Source organism: Erpetoichthys calabaricus, chromosome 8 (genome assembly GCF_900747795.2).
Source record: "Erpetoichthys calabaricus chromosome 8, fErpCal1.3, whole genome shotgun sequence".
Lineage (NCBI taxonomy): Eukaryota > Metazoa > Chordata > Cladistia > Polypteriformes > Polypteridae > Erpetoichthys > Erpetoichthys calabaricus.
This window is the reverse complement of record NC_041401.2, coordinates 178,392,742-178,412,579: the sequence shown is the minus strand read 5'-3', so window position 1 is coordinate 178,412,579 and position 19,838 is coordinate 178,392,742. Positions and strand designations below refer to the sequence as shown.

The 19,838-nt window shown below is 41.8% G+C and overlaps 1 protein-coding gene across 1 annotated transcript in view; it reads left to right on the top strand.

Annotated features, from left to right (window-relative positions):
* The first annotated feature begins 6,327 nt into the window (after window positions 1-6,327).
* ctnnbip1 (catenin, beta interacting protein 1) overlaps window positions 6,328-19,838 on the top strand; it is a 71,569-nt gene continuing 58,058 nt past the window's right edge. The window contains exon 1 of the mRNA XM_028807908.2: window positions 6,328-6,595. The gene's annotated coding sequence lies outside the window, so the exon portion shown is untranslated. The remainder of the gene's footprint in view (window positions 6,596-19,838) is intronic.

The window sequence follows — 19,838 nt, the reverse complement described above, 5'->3', positions numbered from 1 at the left end:
ACGTCTTCAGAGAGGTTTGCACATTTCTTAAAACTCACAAACTGAAGACTCTCCTTCCAATCAGGATTCCCACCCCCTCCACATTGTGCTCAGGTCCGTCCTGTTTGCTTCGATTCTCCCTGAGATGGGTCTTCAACTTGACGGGGGGTCCACCTGTGGCACACTCAATTGAATGGACAGCATTTAGAAAGGCACCCACTTGTGTATAGAGGGTCCCACAATTTAAACTTCATGTCGGGGCCAAAAACCAAGCCATAAAATCCAAGGAATTCTCCGCAGACCTCCAGGATCGAATTGTGGTCAGATAAAGATCAGGGTTGGTAGATGAACCCGTGTCTAAAGCTTTGAGTAGACCCAGGAGCACAGTGGTCTCAATAATTGTGAAGGTGAAGAAGTTTGGAACCACCAGGACTCTTCCTAGAGATGACCTAATGGCCAAACTAAGTAACCAGGCAAAGGGGTCTTAGTCAGGTAGGTGACCAAGAACCCAATGGCCACTCAGAGAGAGCTTCAGAGATTCTCTGGTTAGATGGGAGAACCTGATGGAAGGAGGAACATCTCAGCAGCACTCCATCAATCAAATATTTACTATAAAGTGGCAAGACGGAAGCCGCTCTTGCTGGGTGACATTTAAAGGACTCTGAGAACATGACAAGCAAAAGAGACAAATATTAGATTCTTTGGGCAGAACACCTAAGCAGCATGTCCGGTGCAGACCAGGCACTGCTCATCTTCTGTCTTATTCCATCTCTACGGTGAAGCCTGGTGGTGGCGACATCCGCGGCAGGGACAGGAAGACTGGTTAGAATTGAGGGAAGGATGAATGCAGAAAGGTCTTTGAAGAAAACCTGCAGCAGAGTACATGCAACTTGAGAGTGGGCAGCATGTCACCCTTCAGCATGACAATGACCCAAAGCATACAGTCAAGACAATGCTGGAGTGGCTTTGGGACCACTCTCTGAGAGTCCTTGAGTGTCCCAGCAAGAGCTGAGACTTCAACTCCATAAAACATCGGTGGAGATTCCTGAAGATGGTGGTTTACAGACACTTCCCATCCACTCTAATGGAATTCGAAAGGCTCTGCAGGGAAAAGCAGGATAAACTGTCCAAATCCAGGTGTGCAAAGCTTGTAGAGACTCAACCAAGAGGACCCCAAGCTGGACTTGCTTGCTGCCAAAGGGGCTTCTACAAAGTGCTGAATTAACAGTCTAAATATTTATAGAAATGAGAGGTTTTACGATTTTTAACAATTTTGCACATTTGTTTAAACACGTCATTGTGGGTTATCGAGTGTAGACCGGCGGGCAAGATGGCAAATGAATCTACAACACAGTAAAGTGTGCTGAGAGTAAAGGGGTCTGAATACTATCAATGTCCATCATATGCAGGGGCAGATCTACCATCAGGGTGTTGTGGGTGTGCTTACAGGGTCCCGTGAAGATGGGGGGGGGGCTTTTCATCAAAACACCAAAACCTGTTTGATGAAGCAATCAAGAGGGAACCCGAGCGTCAAGTCTCTGCAGTGCATTGAACGGCCCTGAGTCCGCACACTGCAATGTTCATAGTGCGATTCACTCTCTGTTACTCGGGGGGGGGGGGGGCTTGTGGGGGTCTTAATCCAGCCTTGACTGTATGAGAGGTAGATCTTCAAGTCAGGTGCACAGCATTGTAGGAATGCCACCTTCCCAGAAAGTAACTCTCAATAATATTTTAGCAAATGCACACATTGGGCCGTTTTGACCATATGACTGGATGTCAGACACGTGGATTATGGGGCACACGTTTTCTTTTTTCCATGGATGTTTTTGATATTGTCCAGAATTAGCCTGCACCGGATGCCATTGAGTTTGAATATTCAAGATGTACTTTATTTACAAAACTGTTTTTCTTGGCCACTGCTACAGACTCGATGGGGTAAGTAATATAATATAAAAAAAACACTTTGGAGTAATTTCTTTAATGAGTTGACAGTAAAGTATATCAAGAAGAGAGAGCAGGAGATCCATGAAGCCTCTGGTGCGGCTACAGCAGCAGGTATGAAGACCCCGTATGTTACTGGTGCAGTGCAGCACAGTGTACAGTACACTGATTACATATTGTTTTATGTATATAACTAAACTGCACTACCTGGACTTTGTTAAATAATCGACTGCATGTTACTGGTGTAAATGCCACATAGGCTGGATGGGCATCCCGGACAGTAGATGGGATGGTTCCTTACCCGGACAGGAGGCTCCCAACAGGCATATAGGCATCCCGGTCAGGGAGGAAGAAACAAAAGTGATGGATGGAAAGCCCACTGGAAAAGAAAGACAACGCTGGAGGTTTATTCCCCCGGCACGCTAGATGGCAGCAGCCCCGGATGTCGTTGCACAACAGGAAACCAACAGGGCATGCTGGGAGATGTAGTCCGGCAGAGCAGTCCTGCTGGGTTCACTGGGTGCCACGAGAGGGCGCTGCAGAGAGACAAACGCTCTATTGTAATGGACATCCATGCAACCCGGAAGTGCTTTCATCGGGCAATCACCCTGGCACCAGAAGTACTCCTGGGTCTGTAATAAAGGGGACTGCATTCCCTTATCCAGGCGAGTCGGAGCTGGGAGGTACTGGAGCAACACTTGAGTGGAGGAGGGCAGTGCGGTAGGGAGAAGGAAAGTATTGTGGAGAGGAAGACCTGTGTTTGTATTTGTGCTTTTGTTACTTTTGGAGGTATTTATAATAAAATCTTCCATTATTTGAACCCAGGACTGTGCAGGTGTGCTCGGGGTTTGAGGCTTGCTAACATCCCGGGTTTTATTACACTGGTTAGGATTGCGGTCAACAGTACAGTATTAGGATGTGAGGTGGGGGGTCCCAAAATGTGCTTGTGTGGGTCCCATGTCCCTAACCCTCATGAATTGCATGGAATAACTTTACACATATATATAGTGACCACAAGGGGCACCACTGAGCCCCAAAACCCAGACACAATTAGACTCAACATAGTCACGGGTTCAAATAAAGGTTGCTTATTTGCGCAGTCCCTTCATTAAACAATCACAGCCCAAAGCATAATCACCACAACTGATTAAAGCTCCTTTCCTCTTCCTCGCACTCCTCCTGACTCTGATTCACCCAAGTGAGGGGAGGTGGTTCTTTTTTATGTTAGACCCCCGGGAGTACTTCCAGTGTCACTACATATCATGGGTCATGCAGAAGTTCCCCAGAGTAGGGCGACCGTCTCCCACTAGTGCCCTGTGGTGGCACCCAGGGATCTCGACTGTCCCATGAAACCCTGTGAGAGTCCAAACTAGGAGTGTAGCCCAGTACTCAGTACTCAGAATCCAAAAAGCAAGTAATAAATCTACAAAAACCAAGAAAAAAAAAATCAATTCAATACTCCATACACCACGATGTTCACCTAACAGACTCAAACGACACACTGCTAAAGCCGTCTGTTAAACTTCAGTTAAAGGCTGTGGGCGGTCCTAAGTCAGTGACATCATGATGACCCCGCCTCTTGGGGTTCCACCCACAAACCACACAGAAAATATTCCAACAACTTAAATGCACAATACATAAATAATGAAGAACAATATTTATACAAATTTTATAAAAAGCAAAGAAGCACATGTAAAAATAATACAAAAACAATAAGAATAACAAATCTATATGTCTGTCTGTTTTCTATACAATCCTATGCCCTTTGAGCGATCTGAACCAGATTTTGTATACTTGCTCTCTAGGACCATATTGACAAGATAGACTTTTTTGGAACCCAAAATTTTGACCCTGGGGGTCCCGGTGCCACCTATGGGCTCAGTGCAAGTCAAACATCCAAACAGACGATAGCAGCAGACAAAATGACCCGAGCTTAGCATTACTTACTGGGCAACGCCATGTGCTGCCTCTGTCTACTGTAGCATGAAAAGAAGCCTTGTGTGCTCCCCTGGGTCAAACTTCAAGTGTCATCTCAAAGGCTCTGAATATTTATGTCAACGGGATAATTAGTTGGGTTTTTTAAAATAAATTTGCAAACATTTCTAATTTCTCCTGTTTCCACTTTGTCATTCTGGGGTTTTGAGTGTTGCTTGACACAATGCAGAAACAGTGAAGGCGTCTGAATACTTTCCAAAGGTGCTGTTTATTCATCTTCTTACAATACAGCCTTCATTTTATTTGCCTTTTAAATTGTTTCTTTGCATCATTGATCAGGATGAGAATGCTGTGTCAGATAAATAAGACAGAAGCTGACATTAGAACAGTAGAACAATCTGGATGAGAACAGGCCATTCAGCCCAACAAAGCTCGCCAGTCCCATCCACTTAATTCTTCTAAAATAACATCAAGTCGAGCTTTGAAAGTTCCCAAGATTCTAGTGTCCCCCACACTACTTGGTCACTTATTCCGTGTGTCTACTGTTCTCTGTGTGAAATTTACCCCTAATGAGTTTCCAGTTGGGTCCTTGTGTTTTTGATGAACTCATTGTAAAATTTCAGTCTCAATCAGGTCAGGTCAGGGCTGGTTGGAGGGCATGCACTGGTACAGCACTGGTACAGCATATTGAAACAGCTTGAGATCCTGGTTGGCAACCCCCCCAGAAATGACCATCTATCTGCCATAGCCAGGTGTTATGTGTCCATCACCTTGGCCTGGTCCAGCTAATCGGGTCCTCAACAATCAGCCATATCACCCTCGGGTAATCGCACCATATGGCCGTAGTGCCTTAACTGACGCTCCCTTACAATGCAGGTTTTGTGCCTCATTTAGGACTCCATGAGCAACCACTCATTCAACACAAAATCAAACCAGCGGTACCCAAGGATTCTCCGGAGAGACAAAGTACCGAAGGAGTCCAGTCTTCATCTCAGGTCATTGGATAGCGTCCATGTCTCTCAAACATATAGCAAGACAGGAAGCACCAGGACTCTACAGACTTGGACCTTCGTCCCTTTGCAGAGATATCAGGAGCACCACACACCCCTTTTCTATTGACCTCATGACCCCCCCCCCCCCCCCCCCCCCCACTCTCGCAATCTGTCTACTGACTTCATAGGAAGAGTCACCAGAGACATGACTGTCAATGCAGAGGTAAGTAAACATCTCGACGAGGTCGACGCTCACTCCGCAGACAGACACACTGCTGATTGCTGTGCCTAAGAGGTCATTAAAACCCTGGATTTTGTTTTTCATCAGGACACTCAGACTCCTCACTCAATCCATTGGACTAATTGCCTTCATAATTTTAAACACTTCAGTCATGTCTCCTCTTAACCTTCTTTCACTTAAACTGTAAAGGCTCTGCTCTTTTAATCTTTCCTCACAACTCATCACCTGTAGCCCTGGAATCAGCCTTCTCTGGACTTTTTCTAGTGCTGCTATGTCCTTTTTGTAGCCTGGAGACCCAAACTGCACACAGTACTCCATATGAGGCCTCACCAGTTTGTTATTAACCTCCTGGGACTTATACTCCACACATCAGGGCGCTATATAACCTGAGATTCTGTGAGCCTTCTTAATGGCTTCTGAACACCATCTGTCAGTTGATAATGTAGACACCACTACAACTCCTAAATCCTTCTCATAAGGTGTACTCTCATTTTCAGACCTCCTATTGTGTATTCAAACCTTAAACTTTTACTTCCTAAATGTAATCCTTTACATTTTCTAATATTAAATGTCATCTGCCACAAATCTGCCCAAGCCTGTATGCTGTCCAAGTCCCTCTGCAATGATTCCCCTGATTCCAGATTATCTGACAATCCACCAAGTTTGGTATCATTTATAAACTTATCTAGCTTGTGATTTCTATTCCTATTCAAACCATTCACACCACTCTTACCATCACCCAATTCAGATAAGGTACCTCACACCATAACTCTATTTCCTGTGTCTAAGATAATTCTGCAACCATCTACAAACAACACTTTTAATTCCCACTTCTTTTAGTTTGATGCCCAGCTTCTCATGTGTCACTTTATTAAATAATTTCTGAAAGTCAAGATCATATTAATGACTATAAAGGTTACCAGTTACGATTCGGTACAAACAAGCTATTTTTGTATTCTTTTAAATTTGCTTAGTAAACGCTCGAGTCAAACTCTATAAAGACTCTAATAGCTTCACTCGAGTCACTCATCTGAATGTCATCACGGAACAACGTCTCACTAAAGTTTCGGTCCGGTGTACTTGAAACCGCAGTTGTGTTTAATGGTCATCGTAGTGAAACAAGTCTGAATGTTGACCACGCCCACTCCTGCGCTCCACACGCCAAACGAATTCTAGGCCGCCCGTTAACTCCACCCCTCACCTGTGTCCCCGCCCCTTTCCAGCTCTCTAGCCAGTATGTCTGCTCGCACCGCCCCCAGGCGGCAGACAGCGCGCCTGTTGTCCGGTAAACGTTGAATTAAGTGGCCAGAAAGCTACTGTTACATCGCGTTTTCTGGTGCCCCGTTCCTTTCCCCAGACATCCCAATGTAGGGATGTGACTCCAGACTGGGACAGCTTGCCTGCTTTGGTCCAGACGGGGTTTTTACAGAGCGCTCTAGAAGCATAACGAGAGAGAAAGAAAGAGAAAGAGGGAGCAAGCCGAAGAGAGAGCGCGCGGCACGGCGAGGTAAGCGGTGGGCCTGAGGGTGGAAGCACAGCTTTGACCGGACGCAGGCCGGTTAGAGAAGCGGAGCTTGGGTCGGGTTGGGTCGCGCCAGAGGTTCTGGAGGCTTCAGAGGGTGGGACGCTGGACGAAGACACCGCGAACCGAAAGCCACGAGTCGGGCGGGGCTCCGAGTGCACAGCGGCTGCTTTACGGCTTTTGTTCGCAGCTCTCCCTGCGCTAAGCGGTTTACTCTCCTTACTCTCTCCACTGCTGTGTTTTTAGTGTGTATCGTTGGATGGATCGTTGACTTCTCGTAAGGTTTCTGTGTTTTTTCCTGTTTTTTTAACGCATTTAGGAATGTTGGATTCCTGTGAGAATAATACGAAGTAGGGCATTCGAGTTAAAAATGAGGAGACCGAAGTCCGCTTTATAATAAGTTGAGGTCTGGAATCGAATTTGTGTTCCATCCGCCTGGCACAGCAAGCGCAGCCCAGTGTTGACCAATTGACAACAAGCGGCCTCTGCCCACATAAATTCAGTTTGGAGTTATCCGTTAATTCAACATGACGTATCCAGAACCAATATGGAGTGACACATCATACCCAGTCTGGTATGACTACTCGCTCGCACCAATCTGACCCACTCAGCCCATGCTGGGATGCCCTCCCGCACCAGTTTGACATTTTGAATCCAGCCTGTGGTGACCTTTCTTTCAAGGAATCATTCTTTTATAGTGCCCTTCAGAGTGCAGACCACAGCAAACAAGAGTACAGTTCAAAGTAACAAGAAAATAACACTCGGACACTTTGAATCCATCCTTCACCCCAGTCTGAGGTGTCACATTAAGTCGGGTGTGGTAATTCACAATTATCTGGTAGATCTTACTCAGTATGGGCTGATGGCTCATTAGAGTCTGCACCTAGTTTGGGATGGCCACACATACAGTTCCCTTCACTAATATTGGCACCCTCGGTAAATAAAAGCAAAAATGGGCTGTGACAAAAGTGTCTTTACTGTTTATCTCCTTGATCTTTCATTCAGAATATTAATAGAGGTCTGTCCTTGAATATGAATAACTTTTTTTGTTCATTATTTTGCCTTATACAGCTACTTGTATTAGGAATTTGGTAGTTTTCGCATACCTCTTGGGTTCAGAGTGCAGGGTCAGCCATTGTTCAGCGCCCCTGGGAGCAATTGCAGGTTAAGCGCCCAGCAGAGCAGGATCACTTTTGCCAGTAATTGGTATTTGATCCAGCAACCTTCTGGATACCAGCGCAGATCCTTAGCCTCAGAGCCACCACTCCGCCTAATTGAAAGGATAAGATAAATTCTTATCATATTGTTTTATCAACAATTACTGGCACTCCACCGTTTATTAGTCTGTGTAGCCACCTTTTGCCAAGATAACACCTCAGAGTCTTCTCCTATAACAGTTAATGAATTTGGAGGACACATGGATCTGAGACAAGTCCTCCATACAGATTTGCTTTAACTTCTTCAAAGTTTGTGGTCCATCCTTGGAGCCACTCCTCTTCAGCTCATCCCACAGGTTTTTAGTGGGGTTTTTTGTCAGGGCACCTTGATCATGTGGTCAATGAACCATTGTTGAGTTGATTTTGATGTGTGCTTTGGATCCTTGTTCTCCTGGAAGATTTAGTCATGGTCCAATTTAAGCTTCAGTCAAGATTTGATTTTCTTATTTGCAGATACCAAGAATCCTAACAAGCTGTCCTGGGTCTTTGGCATAAAAATAGCCCCACACCATTAAAGATCCACCACAATACTTTGCAGTGGGGATGAGGCACTGCATGCCCCTGTGCCAAACCCACTTCAGGTGTCTTGATGAAAAATTCAGTTTTTGCCTTGTCTGAACATAGAATTCATTGCCGTAGAAAATTCTGGTAATGTTTGGAACACTGTAGGCGCTTGAGTTTGCAGTTTAATAGCTGAGACTTTCTTCTGACAACCCTCCCAAACACCTTGTGGTTATGTAGGTGTCACCAGTTCATAGTTTTGGACAATTCTGACCTTGGAGATCCTTTGGCCATTTGAGTCATACTCCTCGCTGTACACACAGGCCTCATATTCCAAGCTGATTTTTAAAATCTCCAGTATTAGTTTTTGCCCTAATAATGCAAATGGGCCTTGTCCATTGTGAGCCTCTTTTCTCATAGCCTTTTCCTGATTTGTGCAGGCCAACAACCTTTTGTCACACATCCTTGCTGTGTTTTGGGTTTTTCCCGTCATGAAGGATGACTAAGGGAGTTTGGCCTCTGTGTCTCCATCTATTTATACCCCGATTAATAAAAAAAAAAAGTCACAGCTGACCATTTAAATGTTCCTGTTTACTCCAATGAACTTAAAAACATAAATTGTGAATGGGGAGGTACATCAGTTAGATTTTACTTGTATGACTTTCTAAGGGTGCCAATAATTGTGGCTACTCAAGAGGCAATACACTTAGTCCACAATACCATTCATATCGCTATTCAGGCTTCACGATACAATGTGGTCACAATATTACATTTTCATAAAAGAAATGCACTGTATGGTAAGTATTGCATATCATTAAACATTCACAAATCACCGCAAAATAAATTCAAATTAGTTCACACATACACAAGTTTTACTGCAAGTTTTGGTAAGCTTTTTCAATAAAATAATTTTAAATATTAAAATGTGTGCTACAGTAACGTAAGATTGTGTTGATTAACACATGCTAGTAAGAATTTCTCAGTATTCTGTACAACCCCGTAAACTTACAAAGTTACTCTACAGTGTGTAACCTGGCAAGTTTAAATTGATCTTTTAGTTGCTTGAAGTAACATCATGCTTTGCTCCAACAATTAGAATCCCTTACTGACCCATTAGCTTTGAGTCCTGACTGGATCTTTGAAGAACTTATGTTATTTCTTTTTAAGAAAAATAAAAATATTTTTACTCTGTATGAAAGCGAGCGCCCTCTGCTGTCACAAGATGCTTGGCAGTTGAAACACTCACTAGGCACAAACGTTATAGTATGGCTAATCCAGAAAGCAAGCATTGGGACTTTGGGTGCCTTCTCTCTCCATCGCGGTAGAGAACTGCTGTAGAGAACAATGCAGGGTCCACTGCTGTACAATTTCCTCCTTGTCGTAATCCCCCTCCCCGTTTCTGAATCCGTATTCTGAATTTGTGTATTGATGTCTTCAGAACTCGTTCTCCTATCCACGGCTCTTGAGAGTTGCAGTAACTCCCAGGAACGTTTGAGTACATAAGCGTAGATCACCCGTGAGAGAGAACTGTGGTGGTCTCAGTTGGTTTGAAAATAGGCCTGTCAGTGCAGTGGAGCGTCTATGAAACACTGATTTGATTTGCCATACTCGTGTGGTGATGCGACTCATTAAACTAAGTTTGTGTGCAGGACACTTACACCTCGGGCTGCCCTGCGATCACAGCCCACTTTCACATGCAGTGATGTCCGGATTGTGCCCTGGAAACTTTCACCTTCACATTATTATACAGGCGGTGAGTGGCAGTTCTGCCGAAATGCAGCCAGTTTGTTGTCGTTTGTTTTAGTTTACAACCAGGTTTTTACATTCCCTGTTTTCGCTTTTTTCATTTGCATTTGTGTTTCATTTCAGTTGTGTTGTAATGTGATGCAATACACGGTACTGTGATATGTTTTGTATTGTTAATATTTTTTATCAAAAAATTCAATCGACATAATTGCCTCGTGCCAAATTGTGGCATATATATATGGAATTTCTTATTCCTTTCAGTTACAGTCAAACTCGGTTTTAACAAGCTCAGTTATAACGATTTCATGGTTATAATGAAAAAAAAATTATTTTTGAAAGATATACCAGTTATTCGCATGTAAATTTTGCCCTGTTATAAAGAGCGAAATCTCAGTTATTACGAGCAACACTTGACCACATCCTGGACTTTTGCGACCCACTTAGCAGAATAAATTTCAATATGCAATAAATTTCTTTTCTATTGCCTGGAACAATGTGACGACTGTTACCATACAGAATCGCTGCAGGAAATCAACATCTGATATTTTTGAAGAAAAGGAGGAATTGCCATTATCTACATGGGGTCACTTAAACAATATTGAAATTAATGTAAATTATTACGACTATCAACACGTGGATGACGAATTGTTTACTAGCGGAATTCCTGTTGAAAATGAAATCATAAACGTGTTGCTTCAAAAAGAAGACAACGATGAAGATGACAAGGAGGAAGACACCACTGGCATATTGGATTTACCAGAACGCAGTTTAACAACATTGTTTGATGCCAAAAATGCCTGCAATAGGCTGATAGCATTTTTTTAAGGGACTGACGCGAAAAAGCAAGCGTTGGATGCATTAAGAGGCAAACTGCATGACTGTAGATTACAAAGTTTAAAGCAAAAAAGTATTTTGGACTTTCTTAGAAAATAGTATATTGTACTTAATGTATGTTTTCATTGTGGGTTAAATGTATATTTTTTCAATAAATCACTATTACTTTAATATTGTTTTTGTTTTTGTCAAATTTGCATTTCCCAGTTATAGCAAATTCCGCTTATAACGAGCAAATAGTGTCGATCCCGTCAAACTCACTATAACAGAGTTTGACTGTATTTTGCTTCAGTTAACGGGTAGATTTTTAATATTTTGAATGAAAGGTCAAGAGGATAAACAAGACGACCTTTGTCTACGGGTGCCAGTTTAGCGTTGACTGGGTGACTTACAGGCATTGGTGTGATTTTAATGTCTGGTAATGCTATGAAACATGAGGCCATACTTGCACCTTCAAGGCCCATATTCTACCCAACCAGTCTTCAGTCCTCCTATTTTGGTAACTTTTTCTATCCATATGTGAAAGTCAAAAGATAGAAATGGGTTTGCTTGTGATAATGAGAAGAACACAAAGTTCTCCATCCACAGCTTCTCCTAGTCCACATTAACTGTTGCCTGCTGCCTCACAAATCCCACCGACACCTACATGGAAAATGTTATCTTGTGTAGACAGCCGATGTTAAATTTGTGGGTTTGGCTCTGCTCAGTACGTGTTTGACAACTGATTATTTACACTGTTCTGGATAGTTCCTCAATTTATGGAATTTATGTGTTTACTGTGAAAGGCAAAGTGGTGTCCAGAATAAGTACAGTGTTTCAAAAGTCAGTGCAATTTCAGGGGACTAATCAGCATGTGAGGGAGGAAAGTCCGTCACCCTTTCATGTTTGTCTGTGAAAAGCTGACATGATGGGATGAGAGTGGATGGCGAGTGCTTTTCAAATGATACCTGGCTCCAAGCTCAGAGACCACACTTCTCCTCAAGTTCACGTCTATTCCTATTTCACTAGTTTGTTTTACACCCCCAGATCTGTTTACAGGCACACATCCATTTTAATAGGAGATGCGGAAGAGTTGGTGTTGTAGCCACTGCTGGCTGGCGTCGGTGTTCTGTGCACCAATGGGTTCATCAGCAACTATAAAAAATTCCAAGCTGGGTGATGGTGAGCCATGCTAGTATAGGACAGGACCATCAGCACAATCCAGGTAAGCATAAAATAAAAAGTGTAACCACTTGTTATTCATATTTTAATGTATCGCTAAAGGAAACTCTTGCATCAATTGATTAAAAAACCAAAAACAAGTCTTACCTGACCTGTGCTGATTGTTGGCTCCCATTGGCCTCAGACAGGCACCGAAAAGGAAGTACTGATACACCCTGACTACAAGCACCACTTTGAAGTATCAAGTCAGGTCTGAGACACAGTGGGCATTTGGCTCTGAGCAGTCACTCTATGTTGAGCAGAATTTAACTCGATTTTTCCTAAATTGTAGACACATTGATCCTGGCATACAGTAGTGCTAATTAAGGAAGAGTTGAATTGACTAGAAATCAGCTCATTAATGATGCACTCAGACAGTAAATCAGTAATGAAATATATGGGAGTGGGGGCAACACAAACATTCCCAGAATTGTTAAAAAAAAAAAAGATAAAACAAACATTATAAAATTGACAGCAGTTCCCTTTTAGTTGCCTTGAGATGCAATCCGTTTGCCCCAGCACTTCCTGTCCACATTTTCTGTGCTCCTCTTTGGTTACCAAGTCCAGAGCCTCCTGTTTTTTTATTTTTTCTTCCTGGATTTCTTTAATGGTAGCAAATGTTCTTCCCTTCAGTTTCAATTTTAATTTCAGCGACGTAAAGGGAGTGAGATCTGATGAAGCAGCTACCACATTGCTTTTTGTCAAAAGCTCTTTGATTGATAACTAGGTGTGTGCAGGCGCAAAATCCAGTTTTGGGTGTACTGCTTCTCCAGACATTTTCACCTGATGCTCTTTTTGTAGACAACTCCGTGGTTCGACGTAATGTTGCCTATTGACACTATTTCTACGGGGAGTAAACTCTTTATGAACAAGTCCATCAGTGTTGAAAAAAGTGATTATCATTGTCCTGCCATGGTAGCTTGGAGAAAAAAAAAATCGCCCAAGTCACACGCAGGACGCCAGAAATAGACATTCGATCAACTCCACACGGTGCTACTTGGCTAAACCATTCCTAGCACTCTGATTGGTTCAAGATTTGACTTTTCTGATATGTCCAGAGCTCTGATGCAGTGCCTCTTTTTTTTTTTAATTTATATTTCTGCTCGTTTTATAAAGATTGCATCTCATTCTCTCACTGAACCATTTTCTGTCGTTTGTGTTCTGTGGGACCTGTGGGACCCCTACAGAAATGCATATTCTAAAGCAGCCCACCTGTCTTGCATTCATGCAATGAATGTGAAAAGACTACAATATTTCTTAAAATCTCATTGTTGTAGTGCAGTTTTTCTTGCTACCACTGTTTATAAGTTATAGATGGCTAGTACTGAGAGAGAACTCAACCAACGGTTTAATAAAGTGGGTTTACAGTGTGCTCATGGCGGGACACTGTAGAAGTTTAAACTACATTCCTGCTACTTCCTGCTCAACTACAGTGCTGGCTACACTTCAGAAAAGAATAATGTGGAACAAATATTTCAGGCTTTAGAGATTTGCTCCGAGTGTCCATATGTGGGTTACATCTTGATAAACTAGAATTCATTTGGAATTAAGATTTATGTGTGTGGATGTGTACTTGTATTGTCATTGGGACGGACGGACTGACTGGCAAAACTTCCCTGAAAGTTTCCTGTGTTGCAGATTTAGATTACATTTTTTCCCAGCACCCCATGATGCTTCATGAGACCAGTGTGACATTACAGAGCTGTAGTAGCCATGTTGGATGGAGAAGTCACTACCCAGCACCTCACACTTTAAGGTGCTGCCCAATCTGCTTCGCAAATGCTTATATACATCTTAATAATTTATTTTACGCATGCTTGATGTCACAACCTGATTGGTACTCCAGATGTATTTGCACCCTGCAAAAAAATCTTCATTCAACCTGTTACTTTCAATTGAGATTATTCTGAAAATACTTTGTTGTTCTGCATAGGGTAATTGTATGTTGTGTCTTCACTGCTAGATTAAGTATGCAGTGTAGCACAGATCAAGGATATAATGTTGATCCCTTGCATCACAGACTCTGTGAGTGTTGTTAGTTGTAGTGACAGGAGTTCAGATCTGCACAGAGAGATAAAGAACTTGGAGTATTTTGCAAGTGGAGTGTAATTTTATCTAAGGACGACAGGGTGGCACAGCACAGGTTGCTTTTTGGCCACAGTTATTAGTTCAGCGTTGTTGGCAGGTGCTTTCTTAGCCCTCAGGGATACGTAACAGACCAGTGCACCAGTATAATCCACTCGAGTAGTCCAGTTTTTCCTTCCCCATCAACTTCAGTGCATTTTGCCAAGCTCTGCAAAATTCCCAAAGATGTACACGTATTTGCTGAGCTCAAGGTGAAGTGTTCAGTGGGGTTCATTCATCAGCAATTGTGATTGAATGTTACATCCTACATTAGAGGGAAAAACATCTAGTGCATGCTGGGAGTGCTAAAAAATAGGAGATGGATAGGATGAAAGTGGCTGAACATTGTGCTTTATTTATCTCTAATATAGGCTGTCTGGAATTGGCGGCTTCTATTGAAGTTTCATACTAGGAACCGGAGTGCAGTCCTAATGCAGAACGAGTTTAAGATAATACAGATTTTATTTTTTAACCTGATTTGGCTTCCTAAACCATTAGGAGTACAGACATCTGTTTGAACATTACTCATTTTGATTGTTTTTTTTTTTTTTTAATATTTCATTGTTCTCTGGGTTTTTCAGTTTATGCTGTCATTTTATGGCCACTGGTGCTGCCTATTACTGGTTCACCTGGTGCATGCTTGTCCAGCGTGTGACGCCTTTATGATCGCCTTTTTAAATGAGGTCGCTACAAAAGGCAAAATGTTGGAGCAGTAAGGTTTAAATAATGGAGTTTTATCCTTTGAGCTCTGGTTTTCATTTTGGTTTTGGTGAAAGCTCATTCTGATGACCTTCATATTTCTGACTCCTGCTCAGTAGATGAACATTTTTGCCTCATCCATTGCATTTGCACAATTTTGCTGTTCTCAATTGGAATTGTATTTGGACCCTAATATTTGTTGTCTGCCTGCTTCGAGTTTGGCTTACAAACAAAAAAAAATTGATGGTTTCTGCCTCCAGTTTAAGATAGCAACACTCTTGAGAAAGTGAGGATGGCCACGGCTTAAAACTAGTCGCTGACATTTTATCCCTTCACCTGTGTTCTGTATTTGTTTCCTAGTTAGAGTTTGCAAAACCCAGGAGCCACTGTTCAGAAACCGCAATTAGACTAGGTAAACCTACTTGCTGTTAGTTGGCCGGCTCTGGAGTGTGTGTATGCCTCCTTCCAAAAATCAACAAAAGAACTATTGTTGAAAAGCACAGCACCACAAAGTATCAAAGCGGTTCAAAGGCTATAAACATCTTGTGGAACAAGTCTCTTATAATTTCCTATGTCTGTCTGGCTGTCTGTCTTATATCAGTATGCTAACAGTTTAAGGGTGTAGTCACACTGGGGGGGTTACGTGCAGACAAACGTGGTCGGCAATGGAATGAATTGTCAAAGTCTAGTTCATTTGACTAGTGTGATCGCTTTGTGCTGGGCCTACTGTACCGTGTCCTGGCTCACTTAGAAGATGTGGTCTGAGCACGGTTCAGTAGGTTTCAGGAGCAATGTGCCAGACCACAGGACATAGTCATGATGTCAATGATGCAACATCATTTTATTCAGTACAATCTGAGTTTAAAAACAAGTTTGTTTTTTTCTCACCTTACAGATGAACATGAATTGTAGTTTGCAAGAAAAGCTGCAAATTCCTCCCTTAACATCATTTATCTCCATAAAAATCTTCTCATACAAGCAGCACGATTAACAGCAAAACACCATGCTGCACACTCAATAAATCTGCAAGGTGGTAGAGAGTGTTATCCTGCCCAACACAACTTCAAAAAAAGACACACAATAAGGAAAATCATTTTGACATGTATGTTTTAGCTTTCGCATGGTGATGACGAAGGCGTGCCCAGAACGCTAAAGCGCAGTGTGAGTGCAGGCCAGCTGGTTAGGGCCAATTGTCCAAGTACGGTATGGAACAAACCCTTGGACTACATCCACACATATACATATTCATTTTTAAACCAAATTGATCTTAGTCCACTCTAGCATTATCACATTATTTACAAAAATATCTCCACCCGCACGGACATTTCCGAAAATAAATATATATGACATAGTCGTTTACCTCCATTGGACACGTGTGTATCTGTAGAAACAGGAAGAGGCAGTACCCTCCACGCTAGACATTTCTTTTGCAGCTTGCATTTACACATGGAGAACAGTAATGGAGAATACGGAAAACAAAAAAGTTATATGTGGGCTGACGATGAGGTAGAATTGTTATGGAGCACTACTAGAGGTGAGCAAAGTGGCTGACAAAATGAGCAGGATCCAATCAGGGAAGGGTCATGTAATGAGCACAAATCAATCGGAGCGCAATTTTTAGTCTGCGTTTTCAAAACTCTCTGTCCACACTGCAGTATCAAGCCAGTGTTTTCAGAACTAATGGTGCTGTACAGAATTTTCAAAAGTCTCATTTTTCAAGAGTTAATAATGCCAAGGGAAGGGTGGACGAAAGGAGAAAGCGCAGATTAATGTCTGTATTTTTAAATGCGAACGTAAATGTGTGGGCAAAGCCAGGGCTGTGGAGTTGGTGCACAAAACCTTCAACTTTGGCTTCTCAGTTTATGGAATCACCGACTCCTCTCTTTGTAATTAATCTTGTATTTACTAGGACTGAAATCACATAACATACAAGATACATTTGCCAAGATGCCATTGTGAATCAGCAGGCTAATTTTTACCACCTTGACCTGTTAAAGTTTGGGTGTAAAGGTCGTATTGATAACATTGTGGCTTTTGTAAACTATTAAATAATACTTACATAGTTAAAAAGAGAGGCTATATTTTTACCAAAATGCCAAAAGAAAAAAATAGTTTAATTGAATTAGTAAGTGAAACTGGAAATTTTAACACATTGTATTACACTTTACATTTTTACCAAGGACAACTCCAGTTACCATGTAATTGCTTCTGACTCCCTAGCTCTGGACGTAGCTTTAGCAGACCTGTTATACTTTTGCTCACTCCGTTTCAGAAGATGTCAGTAGTTTGTAATATAGAATAAATGAAGTAAGCTGTATTCTTCTAAATAAACAATATTTGATCAACGTTTACCTGACAATCAATTACCGTCATATACTCTAGTTTTTAAAAGTTTTTTTCATGTTGTTTTTATACAAGTTAAGTTCCTACTGTGAAACACACAGAAATTCAGCATTAGATGTGGTTTTAAACTTCTAGCTCCTATTGGTAGTCACAAAACGTTTATTTAACCCCGCACATCACAGATGTGTTAAGTAGTCTGTATAAGCCACATTATTGTATGTCCTCATGTATCCATGCGTGTATGTATTGTATGATGCAGTCATCAAGAAAGTGCAGGTAAAGTCGGAGAGTCACTGACACCACTGTGTGACCCTGAGCAACTCACTTGACCTGCCTGTGCTTCAATTAAAAAAACAAAAGAAATGGAACCAATGGTATCATAAATGTTGTAAGTTGCCTTGGAGAAAGGCATCAGCCAAATAAGTAAATGTAAATGTAGAGTGCTGGGTTCAAATGCCACTGCTGCCTTACTGCATGAATCTGCGAAAACTCAGAACTGTAATTACGTTTGGGCTGTTCCTCAGTATTATATGTGAAGCGGCTTACTATGCTTTTGTTTGATTTACTTAAAGGTGACCTCAAATAATGAGAGATGTTGGGAGTGAACTGTATGAACTAGCAGCTGAGTAGTTGTGTTTGTGCACTCATGAAGTAACAGATCGGGTAGTACAGTAGAACTCATCCAGCATCCTCACTTCCATACTCACATGGTTGTTATCCAAGTGGAATCTGCATGTTCACTCTGCTTTCCTCCCACAACCCCCATGTAAATTGCTCTTATGTGAGTGTAAGTGTTGGTGGTGTGAGTGGGCCCAGTGATTCGATGGTACCCTTCCCTAGGGTGGTCCATGCCTCGTACTCAGTGCTGCTGTTTTGTCACGAGATGAAAACAGTTGTAAAAGGGCAGAGTGGACCAGGAGGTGAAACGTAATTATTAAACAAAGCTAGAGTTGATGCCAAGAAGACGATCAAATATGCACCAAAGCCAAAGCAAGATTTAAAATGTAAAGTCAAAAAATACAGATCTGAGAGCTCACAAGTGGGAAATCAAATAGAAGCATTCTCAAGAAGGTTTTTTACAAAGAATCTACAAATTAAATATCGTTGTGCTGGCGAAGTTATGTGGCTCAACTAATGGGACCATGCCCCCTAGCAGCAGTGTGTCTGTTATGTCATAGCAACCATTACCCAAAATGGTAGTGTCCATTAAAATACAAGATGCCGCCAAATATTTAAAACATAACGATGATTAAAAATAAGAGAACTTAAAAACCAATATATGTAGAGAATGAAGATAAATTTAAATTCTTCAAACTTCATTATATTTTTTTTATGGTTTTTGAAGTATTGAGAAAAAGTTGTAGCATCCATATAAAATTACTGAATGTAGGTTAACATAACAGCTACCAGGACAGGCTGCTGCCCCTCATGATCCTGAACTGAATTAATCAGGTTTGATGAGGAATGTGATGATCTGAAATCTTACTGGTTAGCTGTTAGGAGTTTGTTCATTTTTTGTGTCCCTTTATCAAATCTTGTAATTTTACACTAATTTTAAGGGTTTTTTGGGTCCTGGAGCTAATTCAGATTTTCAAATTATTATTTCTTTTTGTTTTGATTATGAAATATTTTTGGACCTTTTTATCCACCATTTTGTGTGTTCATGATCACCAACATTTTTGGTACCCCATAATTAGCCCAATCACACCAGCAGTTGGGGGCGTGTCCCCTGAGGTTGTCCGCTTTGATTGTGAGGCTATTGCTGTCTCTCTCTTGCCCCTTCACCACCTAATGGCTAATGTATGGTGAGCGTACTGGTGCAAAAATGGCTACTGTTGAATCATGCAGGTGGATGCTACACATGGGTGACGGTTGAAGTGATAACCACTGTCTATGTAAAATGCTTTGAGTAGGTTAGAAAAGCACTGTATAAATGTAATTAATTAATTATAATTCTAAAATGGCATCTGTAAAAACCCTTCCTTATCTTAGCTGTGGATTCAGTACCCCAATCTTGAATGGCTTTACTAATTGTCCGTGTCTCTGGTATTGACTTTTGCTCTCATTCTTGACCACAATGGTTGGGCTTTGACACATTATTTTTGATCTCCTGGATTTGACCCTTTTTCTGGTTTTTCATCATCTCCAGGCTCACTGTCAAACCTGGTCTGTTTGCAGACGTAACATTAACACGTCAACTTGTGCCCCACATATGTGATAATGAATTCTTTTAAAATTGCATGATATCACCCAGGTGAGTGGTGTTCAGAATTGTTGCATTTTTCCCAGTCTGGTGTGACAGGAGCCTCATCACCTTTCGTTTTTCATTAATTCTTAGAGGCCATGTCTTTTGTGCTTATAAACAACTACAGCAGGTCATTCATCCGTGTACAGGTGACCACCATGTGCTAATGGCCCATATCCTGTGTCTGTTTGCTGATGTACAATAAACGATTGTAAAAGCTTTATTTGTTGAATAATTGAGAGATTAACCAGACTTTCACTTATAGGCCCATTAGGCTACTAGTCAAAAAGAAACATTGTCGGCATCAGGAGGACATTCA